Consider the following 22,276-nt stretch of genomic DNA (forward strand, 5'->3'; position numbering starts at 1 on the left):
TCAGAGTTCCTTTTGCCATACTGACTTTAAATAGAAATCTTTAGCCAGTTAAGTTGGAACCGCTATATATCTATATAATAGTCCGGATATAGGCCAGTTATATATATATATATATATATATATATATATATATATATATATATATATGTGTGTGTGTGTGTGTGTGTGTGTGTGTGTGTGTGTGTGTGTGTGTGTGTGTGTGTGTGTGTGTGTGTGTGTCCTATATAACATCAAAGGAAATCATTTCCAATATGAGGGGAATAAAATTAAATACAACGCACATATTCACTCCTCTTTGATTACCATCTGACCTGTTCATATTCATGTGTGTGCGTGCGTAATGCGCAGTATGTTACATAATGATATAATGATATGACTAAGATAATCCCTGTATGTGTCGATACACGATGTAACCATAAAAATACGATTTGGAGGCAATATTTGACACACGCAACAGAACGATGTGTGATCTCTAAATTATCCGAGGGAACGCGCGTCAACAAACAACACGTGACCCCAAACACGCTTAAACAGACAAGCACGCGGCACTCGATTGGCTCGCGCGTCCGTGTCGCAGGCGCTCAGACCGCGTTGCACCTACTGGCGTCTTCTTGCGCTCATCACTGCAGGTACATTCCCACGATTCACAATGAGGATGCAATCGAGAAAAGTGCATCAGGACAAACACGTGTAGACGACGTGCTTCTCCCGGTTCTACCCGTATAAAACCATCTAAAACCCAAACGTCAGCACGTCGGTCTCCCCCGGTGCTCGTGGGTTTTTCCCACTGCCCAATACTTTTAAACAGCGGCGCCTGCGATAACCCCACCGGATGAGCTCGAAATTCCCAGTTCCCGTCACTGGCAGACAGCCGGTTGTCCGCGACAACGAAGAAGCGCCGCCTGGGTGTAAAACTACACGGTCGGACGCGTTTGTTCGGCTTACATGCGAGCTGACGTTGCTGATCTGGAATAAGACAAAAAAAAAAAAGAAAAAGTGTCGTCAGCGCTGAACTTGGACGGGTGAATGTCGTCACTGTCAGCGAGCGCCTGTCTTCAGCATCCATCTGGGATGCGTCCACCTCACACTCCAGTCCGGGACATCTCAGACTTGTCCGTCCTACGACATATTTTTAGTTTTGGCCCGTGCCCGTTGATGTCATTTCCTGTTTGGGTATCCCCAAAAAAATGTTTAAAAAAAAAAAAGAAAGAAAACCGGACGTAATATTTCATGAGGTCAGAATCCTGCCTAGCAGCCTATGAAGGTGATCTGCAACATTCTGCTTTGTCCATCCTCTGTCACTGAGTCGCAGTCACTTTCGCACGATTCTGGTGTGAACAGTTCCTTCCTTTGATGTTGGTGGGATTTCTGGTGCAGTTAGTATGTCCACAGCTGAGTGCTGCTTAATCTGAGGACGAGGCACTCTTTTGCCATTGTCAAACTTGATATGTAAGTGTTCATAACGCTTTCGTGCACTCATAATTCAAAAGTATAGAAATAAATATTCATGTCACTGACACTGAATGGAAAAGGACTATATTTGTATTTCCTGTCAGTACATCTCTTGGAATTAAGAGTATTGCAAAAACTGAACTTTTCTATCAAATGTAAGTCAGTTTTCTGTAGTTTTACCTAGTCTAATTATCCAGTGCAGTCCTTTTAATGCCAGCTGGCGACATTATGCTTTTTGTCAACAAAGTGCTTTAAAACAACTGTACAGCACATTACTTAAAGAAATATTGACCCTGGGTCATTCTCCTTATGTTGAAAAGTTTTCAATTACTTCTTTTGTGATGTCTGAGAAACAGGAAGCATGGCGTTAGCTTGATGTTAAAGAATACAGCATAAAAAGATGTCGCATAAATAATTTTGAAAGCGGCTCATGAAACGAAACAGCTGAGGTGTATAGTTTTGGGGGGGGTTTTGTATAGCTTACAATGTTTTTGTTAGTAGCAGCTCGTGATTGAGAAAAGGGGGTGAGCATTATCTGTAGTTCGTTTACTTTGCTTCACTGTTCTCTCTTTCACAGGTGGAGAGTTGCTGGAGGCTGGAGATGGTTAGGGGAGTTGGACAGGGATCTGCCCCCAGCAAGGTCTTGTATCCCCTTTCTGAAGCCGGGCTCTCTCATTCTTCTCAACCTTTGAACCTGGGTCCCCAGCGTTCCAGCTCTGATCTGCGGAGCGTCTCTGCTGGCTCCGCCTGGCAGTGACAGATAGCCATCGGCCTGCCAATATGGCGCAATATTTCAATTTCCTGCCCAGGCCAGGGTATTCCCGGGATTGACCCGAGTTCAGCGGTACGGTGTGGTGTCTGCAGCTCCCCCACACCACTCCGCCCTCCGAGTAAAAATTGTTAAAAATGTGTTGTTGTTTTTTCTGCACATTGCTGTTACAGTTTGTGAAATATTTCAATTACTATGGATGAATGTATACAAATATTATACACCATATTTATACAAATATATACTATATTACAGAAACGTAAACTAATATAAATTTTATGCATTTGATGTCTGTACATGAATGGGCATATACAAACCCTTCATTTCTCTCACTTCTTTAATCGTAGTTTAGCAAAATAATGCATTTTATCCCACCATTTCCATGAACTGTGGTTAGTCCTGCAATGCCGTGACCACACTAAGCCAAAGAAAACAGCAAAAGATCAAAAGGCTGTGGAACATGTGAGCGAGTGTCACATTAGGCAAACTAGCTGTAAGAGAATCCCCAGCGCAGAGGAGAGGCAGCCGCGCTTCACTTTGGAGTCAGCCTCTCCAGCATGGTGCTCTCTCCCAAAGCACACATGGCAAGCATTCAGAGAGTGGTGGGGGGGGGGGGGGGTACCAGACAAAAATACATGCGAGGATGGAGACATGGATCACACTGCGATACATGTCGCATATTTTGACACTGTTATCTGGGTCAGTCATATTTATGAGTGTCGTGGCGTTACTCGGAAATACGATTATGCATGTTCATTTTATGTGACAAAACCAGGCTGTGCGCGTGCGTGTGTGCACTTGTGTGTAACTGAGTACATTTAATTCTTTTTACTTTGGATTGGTGGGGGGATGCATGGTATTCAGTTGGAGCACTGTGATTGGATGGAGTGAAATGGGGGCTCGTGGCAGGCAGTGCACCCTAGTGGTAGGAGACCAGGATGAAAGACACACACGCACACACAGATCTTTAAACGCTTACTGTAAGTACCCACAAACAGGATCAAAATGTCCTTCATTTAAAATGCCCTTCAACACAGTCATGAGTCTTAAAAGGATTTAGAATTATTTGAAAGGAAAATGTTCAAGGGTATTCACTGGGTCTATAGATATACATGCAGTCGCACATCCGGCTTTAAGAATGAATGTATGCTCTTGCATGCATGTAAAGAACCAAACAGAAAATCTTAATCTTACTGAAACATTGAGCTCATCATAAAAGCACAACACACTCTCCCTTCTGTGTCTGAGACATGCTTTACCCTCTTTCAGCATCACAAAATTCTGACGCAGTGTGTAAAAACTACGAGGGAAAGCTACTAAGGACAACTTCAAAGCCAATAGCTTTTTTTGGTGACCACTGCATTGTCAACCATCAAAACAGCACCTAAAATATCAAAGGACAGGAAGAGAGCGGCCACAGTACTGCATCCTTATACCAAAACATTAAGGTCAAATGTCAATAACGCCATTTCAAGGGATCTCTGCATCCCACAGATTCGCTTCCTGATCGCTTCCTCGCACTATAGATTGTCCAGATGCGTGGGTAGGGCTGGACTGGGCTGGGTGGGGCTTGGGTTGGGGTGGGGGTGGAGCACAGAAGCTGCGGTCAGAGAGTGGGAGGAGTGGGAAGAGTCTATTAAAACTGGCCAGCGCAGCTGGTATGGCCTGGGGAGTGTGGTGCGCGGGCTGCAGACTGAGCCCAGCTCCCAAAGCAGGGTCAGCCGAGGACTGCAGGAGCCGGCAGCAGCCAGACCCCTCTGTGCCTGCGAAGGGGATTAATAATGAATTAAGGCATCTAAGCCCCACCCACCAAACCCCCTCTATCCACACAGCACTCCTTCATGGCATAAAAAAGAGATTCATGCATGCTAATGTATCTATTATTTATAGTACACGCACATGGCCGGGATCGCAACAGCAACATGCGGGAGACGGGGAGGGCCCTTCGCCCCTAGTTGGAATTCCCAGGCTGCAGAGGATATATCAGCCCATTGTATGGCGTGGCTGAGATACCAGCAATGGGTGCTGATGCGGGGGGTGTCTCGGGGCTGAAAAAGTTGGCAGGGGGCGCCTCTGCCAGACAGCCAGGCCTAGTTCAGTGAGACCAGCCAGCTGAGTTCTTCTGAGAGAGGGACAAATTAAACAAATAAATACATGATAAGAAATAATCAGGTGGGGATAATACGGTTGAACGGAGATGAAGAGGTTGAGGGCATAAGTTGCTGGGTACGCAGCGTCAACCCCAGAATTACCATCTGAACTACGAGCTGAACTAGGCTTTGGTGAAACTTTTTGGGGTTTTTTTTGTTTTTTTTTTAACACCGCATGACATTTGGCTTCCAGAGCATCTGGAATCTCAAGATCCCCACAAAACCCAATTGAAAGCCAGTCATATGGAGTTCTAGCCCCCTCCCTATTGAGTCATCTGCTAAGCAAAGCAAAGCAGAGCAGGGCATGGATGTAATTTTTAACAGTGGGTTTAAGCACTTCTGGGTGAGAGAGTGGGTGGGAGAGATCAGCAGAGAGAGAGAGAGAGAGAGAGAGAGAGAGAGCACGCTGAGGGAGACAGTAAGAGTTAGCAGGAGACTGCCATCCTGTGCCAATGGCACTTGCACAACAAGCATGATAAGATGATAAGATAAGGTATGGCTAGACAGTTGGCCAAGTGGGCTTTAGATTTGCAGAGAGACAGATATGAAGAGGCACCTGGAGAGGCCAGACAAGCCTCACCGGAATCCCCTTCATTTCCATAGATACCTGCGAGTCTTCTACAGATCACAGCTGTTCTTAACCCAAATCTCCCTTCCACATCGCTGGAGTCGACCAGAGATAACCGTCTCAAAACTCCAGGACGGGGGCTTTTAAAAGTTAAACAGAGCAGAGATGGATGTCTGTCTTAATGAGAGCACTGTGACTATGGTGTGGCTTTTTTTTTTTTATTAATACTTACGTGTGGACAGTACTGAGATCGAGACAGAAGTGCTGAAATGTGGCTACAGCAGTTGCAGGCCGGAGCCCCACGCTTCTGGGAGCCAGATCTGTGCAGTTCTGGTGCATTTGCATGTCAGCAAATGTTTTGCCATTCTAAACAGATCAATACACCCACGTGTTTATGGGATAAATGAAAGCTATTCAAGAATCAAGTTCTTCGGGGGGGGGGGGGGTCTCCTGTGCATGTTTAGCTGTTTCACAAAATAAAAGGAACGCTAAATTAACCCAGGAAGGCAGGAAGGAGCAGAGTCAGGTTCTAATTTACATTGGTTTAACAATGAGGTTTGTTTGGATTATCACCTGAGGACAGACCTCCCAAGAGGAAATCTGCATTGTGCAAACATGGCAACCTTTGTTCCCCTACACGTACACGGAGCACTACTTAAACCCTTTATACCCAATTTCACCAGACGCAGGAAAAATCCATAAACTTTGGAATTACGTCAAAATAATGCACTGAGGTTTTGACAGATTGGATTTTCCACTGTTCAAAGTCAAATTTGCCTCCACAACATCCCCACATTTTTATGGCAGATTCAACAGCGTCCTAATTATGTGTGTGGCCACCACGGTAACCGCCGCGTTGTTAACTCGAACATGCTGCGCCCAAAAGTGCACACGTTTGAGAGCGCCTCTTCCTGCTCTGTCCGCCACAGATGTTTTATACAGCAGGAGTTCTAACCAAGATCAGGACTGGTTGTTCCTTCATTTGGAAGAGCATGGACAGTATGTGCCACGCAAAGATTTTGGTGTGACTACTACAACATCCATTGTTAACTGTGAAATTTAATTTCTGCAGAATATGTTTGCGGTTTAAACGAGAAAGGTTTCATGTCCTTGCACGATATTCATGCAGCAGTTGGGTTTAAACTCGGCCCGTGCTGTCAGTGAAGTCTGTTGGCTGACCCTGGATGCTGCTTGCCGTGAGTGTGGTCAGCAGGAGGGTCAGGGCTGAGTCTGAGGTCAGGCAGACCGAGCCGAGGCCCTAGCCCGAGTGAGGCGGTGAAGCGGAGGCAGTGGTCTGCCACGGGGTGTCCAAATGAGGCCGGGTTCGCCTGACTCTCACACCAGAGGCCTTCATTAGGTTTCAAAGGCTTCCTGGTTTTGGGTTACTGTGCAAACATGCGCCTGTCCACGGCTGCCCTCTGACACCCCCACGGTGGGTCCAGGAGGAACGCATTTGCATTGCTGCTTGAGGAAACCATGCGCCGGAACGGGCAGGACTTTCATTCTGACAAGACCCTCAGCTCACTACAACAGGCACAAAGAGAAGGGGGGCTCGGACACCCCCAACACACGCAGAGCCACCAGGCCAGCTCTCCAGTGGCACGATGAACTGGGCATTCTTGGCCAAAACCCCCATGGCCAAAGGTGAGCCATACAACCCCTGTTAATACAGTGGAGCAGCCGTGTGTTGAGCAGGGCCTAAATGATGCCCGCTGTATCTACTTCTGGCACACATCCCATTGGGTCAGGGCCAGACTTATGCCCCGCCCAGCCTGTCTTTCAAAGATGTTAGGAAGAAGGAGAAGAAGAAAGAAGAACATTCCCCATTTTCTGAAACAGCCACATCCATTATCAACGGCTTTAACATGAGAATGGCGCCTGCCGGCATGCATAATTCTGCTGAGTCACTGTGACAATAGCATGGGGGCTATTGTCATGGGCGCATGCATCTGCACCCGGGCCAGGGGAAGATATTTGCGCTTCCTCGGGGCCGCCGCTCCGGGCAGGGCTTTCACATGCGGCCGCGGCAGCCCAGACTCTGGCACGCAGACCTTGACATGTAGATTGGGCTAGCGTGAGGGGTTGTGCTCCTGTCAAGCTGCCTGATGGACAGAGGAAGACCGGGGCTGCCGGGTCTTCGCCGGTGGGGGGATTTGGGGAGGTTGTGAAGGTCCACACACACACACACACACACCCCAACAGATGGAGGAAGAAGTGTTGCAGAGCTGGAGTCTTGAAGCATGAACGTGACTACAGCAAAGTGCCAACTGTGTGCATTAAGAGCGGTGAGTGCGTGTAATGAATACTCAGTCATGAAGAAAGCAGTTTTACCACTCAGGGTAATGCAGCGTCAGCAAGTGTGACGGCAGGCCTGCGGAAGGCAGGGTGCTAATAAATTATCTGGAATGTTGAGGGCAACTGCTTCTCTCCACTTACACCTTAGGCCAGAAACCACCAAGCAAGTCAAGCTTGAGAACTCTAGAGCTGGTAGGAGAATTACACCCTCAGCGCCGTCGCAGATCGCAATCTCCCACACACAGCAGCCAACACTACGTGAAGCCTGGGCTTATATATTAAGCAGACAGCGCTGGACATATACACAGACATGCTCCTCCTGTCAATCCATACCTTAGCACGAGTATGCTTGTTACTCTTTCCGATGATGGAATTTTGACAGATTCCGAGAGAAATCTTGATTGAATTAGGTGTTAGTGAAAAGGCTGTGTGTGTAGGTGTGTGTTTGTGTGTGCTCATGCGTATCCATGTGCGCGTGTGCTTGTGTGTATGTATGTTGGGGGTGTGAGTGTGCGCATGCGCATGCATGTGTGTGTGTGCAGGCAGCAGTGCCATTGGGCAGCTAGTACCTGTGGGCAGGCTCCTACTGGGACTCATTTGGATCTGTCAGCTCCCAATGTGTTCATTGGGCCTGTGATTGGACTCTGTTCCTGTGGGGAGGGCCTGCCAGACCCATGCTGAATAGTCCTGATTGTGCTCAGCATAAATCGCCATCTGTTTCAGCAGGAGAGAAACCGAGAGAGAGAGAGAGAAAGAGAGAAGGGGGGTGAGAGAGGGTGAGATGGGGTGAGAGAGGGAGAGAGAGGGCAGTAAGACACTTTTTTATCCGTCTGCATCTTTTTAAAAGTATTCTCAGTGGAGCTAATGCTAATATATTAAGTCCAAGTTTGTTCGTATGATTTTTCATTATAATTAACTGCCAGTATCTGCAAAATACACAGTTTGTGATTAACTTTTTTATTCTGGCAGGTGTATGGATTTTTGGGGCAAAGAAAATTCAGAAATACATAAACGCAAAAACACCCACATGCATGCACACACAAAAACACGCGCGCGCGCGCGCACACACACACTGGATAGCGTTTTCTCCCTGCGGTGGCACATAGTGTCCCCAAGAATGAAAGCCGGTGCGTGTGAGAATGGACGGGCGCTCCAGCCACTGGGCTGGACGGAGCTGTGAGGCCGGAGTTCACTCTCCAGCGCGTGGATGGGCAGAGAACTCCAGCCTGGGAACTTGAGACCAGGCCTGGGAACTCTGAGTGGGATTTCTAGGCCTCCATGAAAACAGGAAGTGCCACTGTCTCAGAAGCTGCGCTTTTGCCTGATCATACCCCCCCCCCCCAACAGGTACACCCACACACACCCACACACAGAGAGACAACTAGCCCCAAGCTTTGGGCTCTCCCTGCATACAGCCACTTTTACATTCAGACTGCACACGGACTTGCACGCCGCACGGCCAGCCAGCTTTGAATCTCTCAGTCCCCTCTTTTGCCTCCTTTTCCCTGTCACTCCTGGGATTTGGGAAGAGCGAAAGAAAGAAAGAAAGAAAGAAAGAAAGAAAGAAAGAACAAGAGCGAGGGAATGGAGAAGAGGACGGCTGGACTTTTTGAAGCATCTTTATCGAGCCCGGCAGCGGCGTCCCCGCGCGTCCTTGCCTCGCCTCGCCTCGCTTTGCCTCCCCTTGCCTTTCATCCTTTGTGCCGGCCAAGGTGTGTCCAATGCACTGAGGCTCCGTGTGAGCGGGGGGGGGGGGGGGGGGACGCATCGCATTCAGTCTGCTGTCTCCAATAGAGATTGGGGCAGCGGCGGGGGGGGGGGGATGTTGTGGGCAGGGGACGGTGCGGGCGGGGGGGGGGGTTTGGGGCAGATGAACGGGGGGGTTACAAAAAAGGCAACTTGCACGGGGCCTGGGCGCTTCAAAGCTCAGCTGAACAAAGGCCTATGAAGCGTTACTTCATGGAGAGTCGTGCCAGATGTAATTGCAGGCTTCTCAAAGATAGCGAATCACATGCAACGGGCTTGGCCCCGCCCCTCGACGCCATGAAAGAAGTCGCCGCTGAAAGCCTCCCATGCCAAAGAGAGGGAAAGTTTGCCGCACTTCGAGTAAGCATAAACAAGGGCGTAAATAAGCAATCCTTTGGGGGGCGCCGTTACAAATCCTCCCACTTGCTGACTCCAAAAGGTAATTTCACACGTTGGGCTTGACGTACACTGGGAGAATGGCCAAAGAGGCGGCGGCGGCAGCAGCCAAAGGCGGTTCCCGCCTTGCACCTATCAGCACCATCAGCCCCTGGGCTCGCCTCTTTCAAGCTGCCGTCGGTGCCGATTTGGCCCCCGTAAGCCCCCTCTTCGCTCCACGTCTGCACGCAGCGCGCGGGGACGCACAGGCCGTGCGCTGTTGGGGCTAAGCCTTACTCCTCTTGATGTGTTGCACAATGGCGTCCCACTGGGACAGGATCACATGCGTTGCGCATGTCTGAATATGTTTCTGGGCACAAAACAGCTGAGAAGGGGGCAGGTACTCAGCAAGCCCCATCCCCCATTCCCTCCGCGTCTAATTGGAGGTGACCAGCGATCGGGTGACAGGGACCAACGGGGTTCCGAAAGCTCGCAGACGGAGCTCTCCGGGGATCGATGTGTTCCGGTGCTGTTGGCAGCGAAAGTTCCATGCTCCCCTGCGTGGGGACTCCTTGGAACCGCTCCACCCGGCACGCCGCGGGTGGGCCAGCAGACACCGAGGGCATCTCAGGCAGTTGGCACTGGCTCTGATCAACAGTGAGCAGCAGGTTTTAACTCAGGCACGGGGAAGGAAAACTCCTGGACTCCAGTGCTGTGATTAGACTGCTAAACGCCAGAGTCCTCGCTTACAAAGGCAGTGTGATGCCAGCCGTGGCCTGATCATCCACATCCTCGACGATCTGTGCAGCCTTGCTGGCCAAATAGTCGCAAAAGGTTGAGATCCTTCTTTATGTTGAGTGGCTAAGCTTTGGGCCGTAAACATATAGCCAGACTGTTTGAGAGAGACTCTCTCCAGCTGAGGTGACTTGGCTAAGCGTGTCCTTTCAGGGTTACTCATGAACGGGACAGTCGCTCCGTCTCCGTGCCTGATTAAAGTGGAAATGAAGGATCCCTTGTACAGCCAAGCGATATTAAATGGCACCTGGCAGTGTGCTGCAGGCCGGGTTCTCCTTTGCATGTCAATGACAAGGCCGCCATGAAACGGAATAATTCATTGTCCTGCGGTACAGACGCGGCGGAGCCGCCGAAGCCGGAGTCGTCAGACGCGCCGACGCCCGTGCTCCCGTGCCGCATGCGCACAAAATGGCGGAAACGCCAACAAAAAGACTTCGGTGGCCGTCAGCCCCCGGGGAGGTAGAAGGGACTCAGGTGAAAACACAACGCACGCTTCCAGGGTTTTGGGCACGGGGAGGGAAGGATACGCGGCAAGTGACGAGGAGGAGACGGAGCACGAGCAGGCTGCATCGGAGACATGAGTGATTGCGTTGGAAGACTCTCTCCAGCCAGGAGCAGCTGGTCACGGCACGCTCAGATCCGTGGGAGGGCTCGCTAATGTGGCTTAAAAAATGAACTTATTGATGAGCACCTCGACCGCTTTTTTGCCGAACAGGCATGTTGAAAACACGTTCTCTGGTCAGGGGTGATGGACACGTTCAGTCACCAGCGTGGGGGTCCTGGATGGAACAGAAAACCTACAGTACGCTCAGAATGAGTCCCCGCTGTGTGCCCTCCCCCATAAGAGCCTGGCAATCAGGCAGGCAGCACTGCAGAAAATAGAGTTCCGTACCACACTGCGGCAGTGACCCGTTCCCTCCTCGCTGAGACACGCAGATGGGCATCCGTGATGACACGAGAGGGGTCTCTTCAACTCTCCTCCACACCATGGCAGCGGCCTTTAGGGTTCCACTGTGGTGGGGTTTTTTGTTTTTTTTTCAGGAACGTTCAAAGCCAAACATTTGAACCCACAAGAGACAATTAGGTACAAGCCAGTGGCCCTGACACCAGGAATTTGCCACCACAAATGCTGTCACCACGGCGACACCTTCGCATGCCTCACCTCAGACATGTGTAAGAAACATGACAAAACAAACAAGTTGAATGTAATTGCTACTGCTGGCTTAGAGAGAGAAACGCGTGCTGAAAGGTAAAAGGTGCAACGAAGGTCTAAACTGCCAATGCCATCGGAGAGTTCATTGCACTCATTGTCATCACATACTCTTGACCTCCGTAATTTGTGTTAATCAAACTTTAGTGACTGATAACCACTTCTCCCATGCCACGTTTGGAGCACGTCGTATCCGAAGCAGAATGGGTTTCTTTCTTTGCGTTGGGGCTACGGACCCGGAACTTTGAAACCCTTACGCGTAAACGGGGGACCGTTTGGATGCGTTAGCGCGTACCACGTTGTGGCGCCCTGCTGCGAGCGGGCACGACAAAGCCTCTCTAACGGGAATACCTCTGGGATCGCTAATGATTAATTAGCTTGTGTCATTAAGTGAAGCAAATGTCACCCTAGCTTCCTGGGGAAGCTGTCGCACCACGTGGGCGCACTGAAGCGCCCCAAGGGGGCGGCAGGCTTGGTAGCCGGGTGTATACTGACATCTGGTGGCCAAATGTTGCGAGGCGTCCTTAAAGGATACCCCGCGATCATAAAAGAGGCGGCCGCCGAATTAAGTTGCATGAAGGTGTGCAGACGCGATGGAAAGCCTTTCAGATCCACCTGACTGTTAAGCTACGGTGGAAGGCACGTCATCTTAAGTCTGGACTGTTAATTGCTGAGTAGCCTTTGACCTCAGAACGTGATTGGCCAACCGCAATTTGGGCTCCAAGGCCACACCCATGCAACCGATACAACGCGCAACCGGCCACGTTGCCCAGTTACATAATCAGCATGAACAGTCAAAGATCACTAACTTAAACAGTAGCCAACAGGATAGCTGAAATGTCCTTACCCTCGAAGGGAAGCGGTGCGGATTCTGTGCGCCGGGCGGAGACCACGTTCCCTCTGCGCTCGCTGCACCGTGGCCGCCACTAACCTTGGATGCGTCCTTTCTTAAGCAGCATATTTCTCCCCCTGGTCTCTTTCTTTCTTACCCCTTCTCTCCTCTGACCTGTCTGGAAGGCAGAATGGAGGCCGGCACTCGCGCCGGCGCTCATTAAGGGAGGCTCAGTCGACTGTGAGTGACGAGCCTTTCTCCCCTCGCTAAGGTGAGGAGGCCGTGACGGAAGTGCGCAGAAGGAGAGGCAACTGTTTGAATGGCCCCTTTAAAAAAAGGCGGGGGGGCGGGAATCACGGCTGATAAACACATTACCAGCAGACACAGAACTCCCCTGGAACACTGTTCCTTCACACACACCCTTACAAGCACAATGGCCCACCTGTCAGGGCCCTTCCACCCAGTAAGCAGGAGCAAAGCAGGCCCTCCCCCCCCACCCCGGTTCCCTCTCTGCGTGGGGCAATGTGGCCTACGTCTGAATGAAGACCATTCACTTGCCTTGCTTTTCCCAGTTATAACCCTGAGATAATGGCTTGGGCACTTTCACACGTGCAGGAGCTCCCCTTTTCCTTGTTTGTTTCTGTCACATTCCGTCTCCTTCCCTGCGCGAGTTTGTGTCTCTGTCTTTGTGCCGCTGCTCCCCGGCATATGAGTGCTTTCTATTACACTTTCACTCACACAGCCAGCAACCTCACCTTTCAGTAGCATCAGAAAATAGCTGGGATTCGCATTATGTGGGTGAGTATGTGTGTGTGGGAGGGAGAGAGAGAGAGAGAGAGAGAAACCAAGTGTGAGCGTGTGTGTGGTGGGCAGTGTTTTTTCTCTGTGGTCAGGACGGCCATACACGCCCCACGAGTCAAAGGCGGACAGGGCCATCGGAGCTTTGATGGCCCAAAGCCGCCTACACCCTTCATGCGCAGGTGGAGGAGGCCAGCTGGCTCTAATCCCCCCCCAATCATCTTTTTGATGTTTTCAACTACATTGTCACGATCGCCAGTCTCTACCGCACACGTAAGCTGCTCAAGGCCTACCGCATCACGTCACGGTGTGCGTGAGCATCCCAGTCCAATTAAAAATTCGGCCGTTTTTGGGCTCTGATCTGCGCCGAGCGTGTTGGACCTGCATGGGCCTGACAGAAAGGTTTAATTAAAGCTGTTCTTTGACTCCATTATGCTGCCACTCCTTCGCAGGGCCGCACCACAACACGACCTCTCCGAAATTAATTAGAGTGGGCGGTTTTGGCGGCCGTGCGCAGACCCTCAATGGTAAATGGGGGGAATCATCTTCGCCTGAATGGGAAGCCAACATCTGAGAAGACACTTTATTTTTCTACACTTGAGATTTGTTGTCTTTTGTGGCCATTGCGCTATTCAGCCGTGGCTTTCACACAGCTGTGGCCTTGGCAAACCCCCCCCCTTTTGTGCTGGCCCCATGAATGCTGTCCATGGCAGGTAGCCCTCATAACAAGTTAATCTCCTGAAAGAGTTCCATACAAGCACTTTTAACGTCTTCCTTTGGCCCCGAGAGGACTGTCATCAATTGAGCACTTTGCCCCGTAGTGGTGGTGGTCCGCCGGCCCTGAATACGAAGCGCTGAGGAAAACGCAAGTAATTACTTCTAAACTGTTTCAGCATTGGAAACAAACAGCATTGTGTGAATGGGAGCCTTTCTGCCTGCCCATAGCTGCAAGCAGCATGCTCGTTGGGCCACGGTGGGGCCTGTGGGCGCTTTTGTGTCCATGCCCTCTTGATCCCAAGGGAGAAGGTTTTGTGTGTGTGTGTGTGTGTGTGTGTGTGTGTGTGTGTGGATTTGTGTGAGAGTTTGTTTATTTGGTTGCTTTGTACATGGTATTGTTACGTTGCGTTCCTAGACAATATGCTCTCATTGGCAGTTTCAGGAGCCGGCATGTCCTAGTCTAGGGCTCTCCCAGTAACTGAAATCATAAACTAAATCAAAGAATGGAAATCAAAGAGTGGAAAGTATTTTGTGTTTTTATGTTTTCTATGACATTGACTGAGTCCCCTTAATTTTACTACTTTTACTACTAGTGTTTGTTATGAGGGAAAACACACTAGCACGCCCTTCCTTCTACCCCTACATAAGTCATCTCCAGACCAGACTGGCTCCTTGGTCCACTGCTGCATTGAACTCTGGGACCACGATGACCATTGCGAAAGCTTGATTATGTGGTGAGAAAGTCATTTTCCTCTGGATGTGAAGAGACGCTTTGTGCCATGTTCCTGAAGAAGGATCCAACAAAGAACTGGTTTTTACTTTCCCAGTAGGGGCAGCCAAATCTTTTTCAAAAATGCGCTGGAACTTCATAGAGTCTGTGAAGCCATTTATCCCAGCGAGGTTCCCAGGGTCTTTGAAAGCATTTGCAGCCCAGCCACATCACCTTTCAACTAGCATACTTCACAGGACGGATTAGATTATTTTGTGTAAGACTCATTTTTTATGCCAAACAGATATTTGGTTTTTGTGCCCAAAAAACCTGGTTTTGGTCTCTAACTGGAGAATCTGATACCACTGATGTTTTTTAATCTCCAGGCAATTACGTTTGTGGATGGATGAGAGTGGAGACGTTTTTCTGCCAAGCGTGCAGTCTGGCAAGCCTTCCAGATAAATTGTTGACATGGAGATGGCATAGTATCATAGTTTTTGAGACCTGGCAAATCCAAGATGCAGATTTCCAAATGCCCTTTTGCTTTGGGAAGTATTCTCACTGAACATGTGCGTGTGTGTGTGGGGGGGGTCTGTGAGTGTTCTATGTAACATATCTGTCTTTGTACATCAGCTACTAAAAGTTGCGATAATCTTCAGACTAGCATAATAAGTGTAGTGAATATTTAAACAGTACGGACATGCTGACATTTCTACCAATTGCCACAAGATGGCAACCTTAAGTTTCACGTGAGAGAAAGAACGTGCTAGATATTCATACATGTGTATGTGTGTGAGTTTGGCTAGATTATGTAAGAAGGGTGAACATGCTTTTGTTATTTAAGAGTCAGTCTTAGTGCATTTAGTAAGAGATTACATGTAATCGGCTCATCAATTTATTGATTTGAAGATGAATTATATATCACTAAGGCTTTGTGAGAATTGCTAAATTCCATGTAAGTTCTGAGAGTTGTGACAGCTTTTCTGGTGATTAAAGGACTTATAATAACCCCCTACATCTACATTAACTTTCAAAACGTCTCTTCTGTGATTTCACAGTTCTGTTATTGTTGCAGCTTCCGAACATTGATTTAAAGCCAAAGGGAGGACCTGGGATACTGGAGTGTGAGGAATACTGGCTGTTCTCCAAAGAAAAGTATCATACAACTTCTGTTTAACACCAAGGGGCCACAGTGCTACAGCTCACATAGCACATAGCAGCCCTGGTGCCTGTACTCGTCTGCACTTATCTTCACAGCCGAGCCATCTGGGCTGAATGTTGCAGTGCTTAGACTGATATATTTCTGGATGAGATAGGTGAGGCTTATCAGTGCACATTTGTCATTACCCTGATGGAGAGCATAAACATTAGTTCTGGAAAAAGACGGGGTGGGGAAATGACTTCAAGCAACTACTGACTTTAAGTATTTTTCAAAGTAATGGCTTAACTTCACTTATTTTTAACATATTATTAGTCAATTAAGTCAATTAAAGAAAAGTCAATTAAGAAACAAAATCCCATGAAAGAAAGTATTAGCTATGATGTTAATTTCATAATTTCATAAATCTACAGATGTCATATGAGGTATTGGAAAACTCATTATATGACAGAACCTGGTTTTTGCTCAGCATCTCAGCTCTGCTCTGGGCCAAGAATACCTAACTATTGTATTAAAATGGTATTTCCATTTTTGGTACAGACATATAAACATCCTGATTATCCAGAAGGATTTTTAACATGTCCTGCTGATGGATTTATGTCCAGATTCCGCGAATGATTTGCATCCACATGCAAAACTATTTTAAATTATTCATATTAACTCACAGCCTAATTAAACTTAGTCTAATTTAAACCCACATGCTGAGGTTAATGTGAAAAAAGTTCAATATGCTGTCATCCCTTTTTTGACTCACCTGATCTTGACTATTAGATATTCTAAGTCGACCCTCTTCTTCTGCCTCTCTCCCCTGGTTAAATTCATATATTAATACAATTATACTGTATTATATTATATTATATTAGTATAATTATATTATTTTATATTATATTAGTATAATTTTAACACAGTTCACACTTAGGTGAAAATGCTTTGGTTTGTTAGTTGTTTCCCAGAGGACAAATGAAATAATGCTAAGCCATGACACTTGGCGTACCACGACCATAACTAGCTTGCTAGCTAGCTAACTAAGCAATATTTAAAAGAAAGTAAGATGCTATTTTCACACACACACAGACACACACACTCAAAATTGTATAAACTTGCACTTTTTCATATGCAGAGTCACACACTGCGCCTTCTTCAGACCATGAAAATGTGAGAAACCTGCTGACAGACTCCTGCTAATAACCAGAGGTGGGTAGTAACTACATCTACTGCGTTACATTTACTCAAGTAACTTTTTAAAACAAATTGTACTTTTAAGAGTTGTTTTAAAGAGGACACTTTATATTCTTACTCGAGTACATTTGCGAAGCCAAAAATGTTCTTTTACTCAGTTATATTCGTCAACGTTCCTTCCATTATATTTTAAAATAATTTTTACATTTTGTATGTTTCAAGTGTGGGAGGGTGAGTGAAATCCCTAGAGAGGATCACTGAGTTCCGCAGCTTTGCTTCAGAATGTTATACAACTGGACAGTGGACCTGCTTAATGAACAACGAACAGGCACATCTTCTATGCGTAAAATTGGTGCTCTGTCATAATGTGCATTATTAATATGAAAGTAAAGTGTGAATTCAATGATATACTAAGGACAATACTGAACTGAACTTATGGCGTGCAGGAATACACGCACCATACTGAGGCATATTTTCAAGATTATAAAGATTATACAGGTTTCAAAGTTATAAAAATGAAGGTTTGTTATTGATTTCATATACTAAGATCTCTTTCGATCACATACAGGCGCAGTTATTAGCTAGGATACAGCTAGCCTAAGAAGTGACCTTGGGCAAGGCCTTGGAATATTCCCAGAAGCTATACTAATCATAAAGTATATAAACGTTATATGCTCCATATTTAGCTGATATGAAAAACCTCATTAGTTAACATATGAACTAATGTAGGACATAGACCCAGAACAAAGAAATACAGCTGTTTATAAAGTATTTTTGCACACTGAATCCAAATCTGTTTTCAGAATTTCTCTATCAACCATAGGGGTTTTTTTGGTCCATTATCTTTGGATCAGCATCTATGGCATTTAGCAGACATCTACCAAAGTGCTTTTAGATATATACTTAGGACAAATAGTTTACAACTGATTATACTCATATCATTTGTATGGCACACCTCTGGAAAGGCTCCCTATGTTAGCAGACTATTACTGGACACTGAAGAGGTATGTTCAAGACTGTACATATTTTAAGTGTAATAACAGCCTTATTTATGAATAAGTAACATATACTTACTGTAAAATTCACTTAAAACCATGCCTGAGAGAAACATATTTAAAACAGATTTGAATTCAGTGTAATAAAATGATAACCACATATTTTAGTTTGTGAACCATACACACACACACATACATATACATATATTATTGCTACACATACATATATTGTTGTGTTATTCAATGAGTTCCAATTAAGTAACTCACTACTTCAGTAGTCTTTTTAATAGATACTTTCTTACTTTAACTTACTTAATAATTTAAATGAATACTTTTACTTTTACTTGAGTAATAATTATTTTTAAAGTACTTGTACTTGAGTACAGATTTTGGCTACTCTACCCACCTCTGCTAATAACATTATCTTAGCAAAATATATCTTATCTATATCTTTAACACATCCAAATACTATAAAAGTTTAGATTCCAGTGTATCTAGCGCTCAGTGATTTTATCTTCGCCTGGCACTGCTGGCAAACTAAACGCATTGTTGGCCAGCTTCCATACAACTTGAGCTCAAGTAAACAAAGGCTGCAGCAGTCTTCCGAGGTGGACGCAAGTGGTATTGGCGCCCCCTTGTGGAGAATCCTAAACCTGTTAAACACGTTCGACAAAGTGAGTGAGGTCGCGAGACCCACGAAAACTAGAACATTCAGTTGGGTTTTAAATAAGTCATCCTGCAAACCTAGTTGAACACTAAGCACAATAATCTCTTACACCATTGCGATCTCCTGGATTTTTTTTATTTCATCCTTTTTTTCGTGAATTATTTGTAATTAGTTACATCACATCCTTAAAGGCACAAACCCCTCATTAGTGGGAGAGTTGCACCGGGTGTTCTCATAAAAAAAAAAAAAAAAAACATGCGGCTTTTTTGAACGTCCGAGTTGATCTGTGCTGCCCACCCCAGGCTTTCCGTGTCTCCTCTCAGTACCCTTTGAGGACTCAGCCTCTATCAGCTCAGCAGGCCTTAAGGTCATGATTGCATCTCAGAAGCCACTCGTTAGCTGCAGGGCTTCAGCTCTCCCTTTAACTAGATGAAGGCTGTGGTCCTCAGACCTACATCAGGCAGCATTTTAATGCACAAGGCGTATCTGAGTTGGCACTTCAAAGAGTTACCAAGCCATAAAAGCCATCTGTGATACATGTTTACAAACTAAGTCAAACAAGAATATTATATTCCATTATACTAATGATGTATGCATGCAGTATTTTCTAAATGTAACATGACCTTGGAGCGATCTAGTTAAGTGAACACTTTATTAGAAATGCCTCATATATCACACAACTGGAATGTAAATGAAAAAAAGAAAAAGTTTAATAATCACTATTAATTGATTTGAGGCTCACTCTCAAATCAATTCTCTACTGGGGTCTCAGCTAAACACATCTTAATGCAAGTTGAGTAGCTTGCAAATATAATATCTTCTTTCCTCCAGAAGGCGTATGTTTTACTCAGCCTGCTGATGGATACTAATGCCCCAGAATGTTTCTGGGATCGGATTGGATTTTAGCACCAGCTTGGGTGTGGATTTCATCTCCAGCTGCTGTGTGAGCCGTGCAGCATTACACTCGCACGTACTGTCTTGGCTGTCTGAGTCAAGGATTCCAGCTAGTCAGCAGGAGACAGCACTCAATCAGCACTTCACAGTGCTTCCAAAGCTGTTTTGTTTGTTTAACTGGATATTTGGGGGGGGTTGCGGGGGGGGGGGGGGGGGTTGGTTTTACCATTTAGCTACATCAGCTTCAATTATTTTATTTTATTTTTTTGCTTGCTGAATTTGTGGATCCTACCTTTGTGGTATTAGTCGAGTTGGTAAGAAGTACATCACTGGCTCCTTGACAATGTCTCTGTAAGAGTGTGTAGGAGTCCGAAGTGTGAGTGTGCTGTCTTTCTGCGGATGGAGATGGTGGAGTTGCAGGTGGGTGTTCCTCCACCAGACAGGCAGCTGTACCACATGCACACGGTTATCAGTTATGAGACACCGCAGTTGTGTTCAGCAAGTCGTTGTCTGTCTGATGTACAGATGTATATGTATATGTAACAGTGTTAGTGTCTATTATATTTATACTATATATGTATGTATATGAGTGCTGGTGTTTATTAGTGCTTGTTAACCAGCCTGATGGGCATGAGGGTAAAGACTGTCTATGAATCTTGTGAACTTATTGTTCCTGTGAACAGAGCATATTGTTCTGTACTTCTACATAATAGAACACGAGATGTGTGTGTGTGTGTGTGTGTGTGTGTGTGTGTGTGTGTGTGTGTGTGTTTTGGGTGATGAGCATCCCTCCTCACCGAGGCAACATGCAATGGTGTGCTGAGAACCTGCCATACACAACTGCTTTCTGGCTTGTGAGGACAAACCGATGGACTCCACAGAGCACCTAAGAACACCGGAGAGCACTGTTTGTGAGGTCTCCACAGTCCTTGGGGCTCTGAGGAATAAACGTCATCCTTCCTGTTTAGGACTCAGATGTGGTGGTTTCACTTGAGGTCTTCAATAATGGTGACTCCTAAGAACTTAAAGCTGCCAACAGTTTCCACCACATCTGCTCTGATGGAGTAAGGCAGGTGATCCAGCTCCTGCGTCCTCACATTAATGACCAGCGTCTTCATTGTGCTGAAACAGGTTATTGGCACAGAGGAATATTTTACTGTCAGACCAGACTCTCAGAGATTTCAAATCTGTATTTCTGCATGAACGACTCTAAGACATACAAAAATAGAGATTTACCTACAAAGAAACACATTCAACACACAAAATGACTTCTTGAAAGAGTCAGATGTCCTAGTCATTTTGAGTCCTCTCTCATACCAAAGTCACAATATTTTGGTAACTTGCTTTTCACATTAAAATTATGTTCAGATGCCATACATCCCGATCGAACGCGGTTCCAGAAGTTCACAAGAGTTGCTGAAGCTCATTAATGTGGATACAAAAGCACTGGAAAAGATCTTCATCAGTCCACTGACCAAGGAATAAATGGGGAAACAAATAGGGGAAACATTCACCCCTGATTCTATTTTGTCTAGGAGTGGGGAACGAGCGCTAGATCGCTGTAGAATCCTCAGCCAAAGACAAAACAGCTCTAGGTTGAGAGCTATGGTTCTGCACTTCACAGCATTTACCATAAGAAAAACACTGAACAGGTATGGTGTCTATGAGAAGTCACCATAGAAGAAAAAAAAAAATGTATTCCAACAAAATCCAACAAACAAACAAACAAACAAACAAAAAACACATTGCTCTCTGTTTAAAGATGTTATGTTGCACAGCACTACTGGGACGTGTGAACGGATGAGACAACACAACATACCAGCACCAATCTCTCACCCTAATTGTCAAGCCTGGAGGGAGGGAACAGAAATGAAGCAGGGCTGATTTGCTGTCTTAACCCAATATCAGCTGATTACACACCTAACACATTGGCTATGCAGCACGTATGGGTCAGTTACAGCAAGGACACATGCACTGTGGGCCCAATCTGGCCCTGCTGTAGCTGCTAAATTTAAGGTTTGGCATGGCCTTCGAACACTGGACTATATGCAGCCCACATGCAACCTGCCACGCGACAACCTTCCACCCGACAGCTGCGTTCAAGTTGTGGCCTGGCCCGCAGGTTTGTACAAAGACATCTCTGTACTTCCACAGCGGCATGTGGGCCAGAACTGGGCTGTCGCGCTCCTTGCTGTATGGGCAGGTACTGGACATTTTGTCATCCCTTGGGGAACAGTGAATTCCAAGCTTTGCCAGGAAATTCTACAGCTGAATCTCAGCAGGATATTTCTGCCATCTGAAACCTAGGCTCAGAGGCCTGACCACAGTCCTAGTGACCTCCTGAGGCATGGTCCGAAGTGTGCCATTCCAGCAAGACGTTCCAAAACACACTAAATTAATTACTCTTAAGGAATGGGATCAACCATCATCTAAGCACAGAGGTTCTTCTCAATGAAAGATTCCACTAAATGTACTGATTACTGAATTACTAAATGTAATGATTTACATACCAATGACCGATTGTTTAAAGCATTTGTTCAGTAAATTATAGCAATGTAAAATGTTGTGTGTGTTGTTTGTTTATCTATCATTGTGATATATATGAAGACTGGCTCACATGTGAGGAGCCATTCATGGAGAAATCCAGAAATTCAGATTATTAAAAAAGGTTCACAAACCTCTCCTCACAACTGCATGTCCGTCATCAACTGCTCCGTTTATAAACAGCTACCTTGCTTCTGACAACAGGATAGGCTGGGAATTTAGATTATGGAGTTTATATCTAAATCTGATTGTTACTTGTCAATCCTGTATATTTGGTAGATAGTCTCAATCTTTTATAGCATAAAAGATTCATTTTCTTTCTTTCTTTATTTTTGTGACAGTTGTGTCTACCTTCCAAACTTGACACCATAACATGCACAGTAGTCTTTACAAATCATACACTGTAATGTAAACAACACTTT

General features: G+C 46.2%; 1 long non-coding RNA gene across 2 annotated transcripts in view; it reads right to left on the minus strand.

Annotated features, from left to right (window-relative positions):
* LOC118242300 (uncharacterized) overlaps positions 1 to 12,324 on the minus strand; it is a 55,937-nt gene extending 43,613 nt beyond the window's left edge. Inside the window, exons 1-2 of one of the 2 annotated variants that reach the window (XR_004776748.2) lie at positions 12,208 to 12,324; positions 7,804 to 7,948 (exon numbers count right to left, since the gene is read on the minus strand). This is a non-coding gene — a long non-coding RNA (uncharacterized LOC118242300). Of the gene's footprint in view, positions 1 to 945; positions 1,423 to 7,803; positions 7,949 to 12,207 lie in introns of those variants that run through there. The other variant, XR_004776749.2, reaches the window with a different exon arrangement.
* Positions 12,325 to 22,276: the final 9,952 nt, after the last annotated feature.

Source organism: Electrophorus electricus, chromosome 16 (genome assembly GCF_041902795.1).
Source record: "Electrophorus electricus isolate QZ-2024a chromosome 16, ASM4190279v1, whole genome shotgun sequence".
Taxonomy (NCBI): domain Eukaryota; kingdom Metazoa; phylum Chordata; class Actinopteri; order Gymnotiformes; family Gymnotidae; genus Electrophorus; species Electrophorus electricus.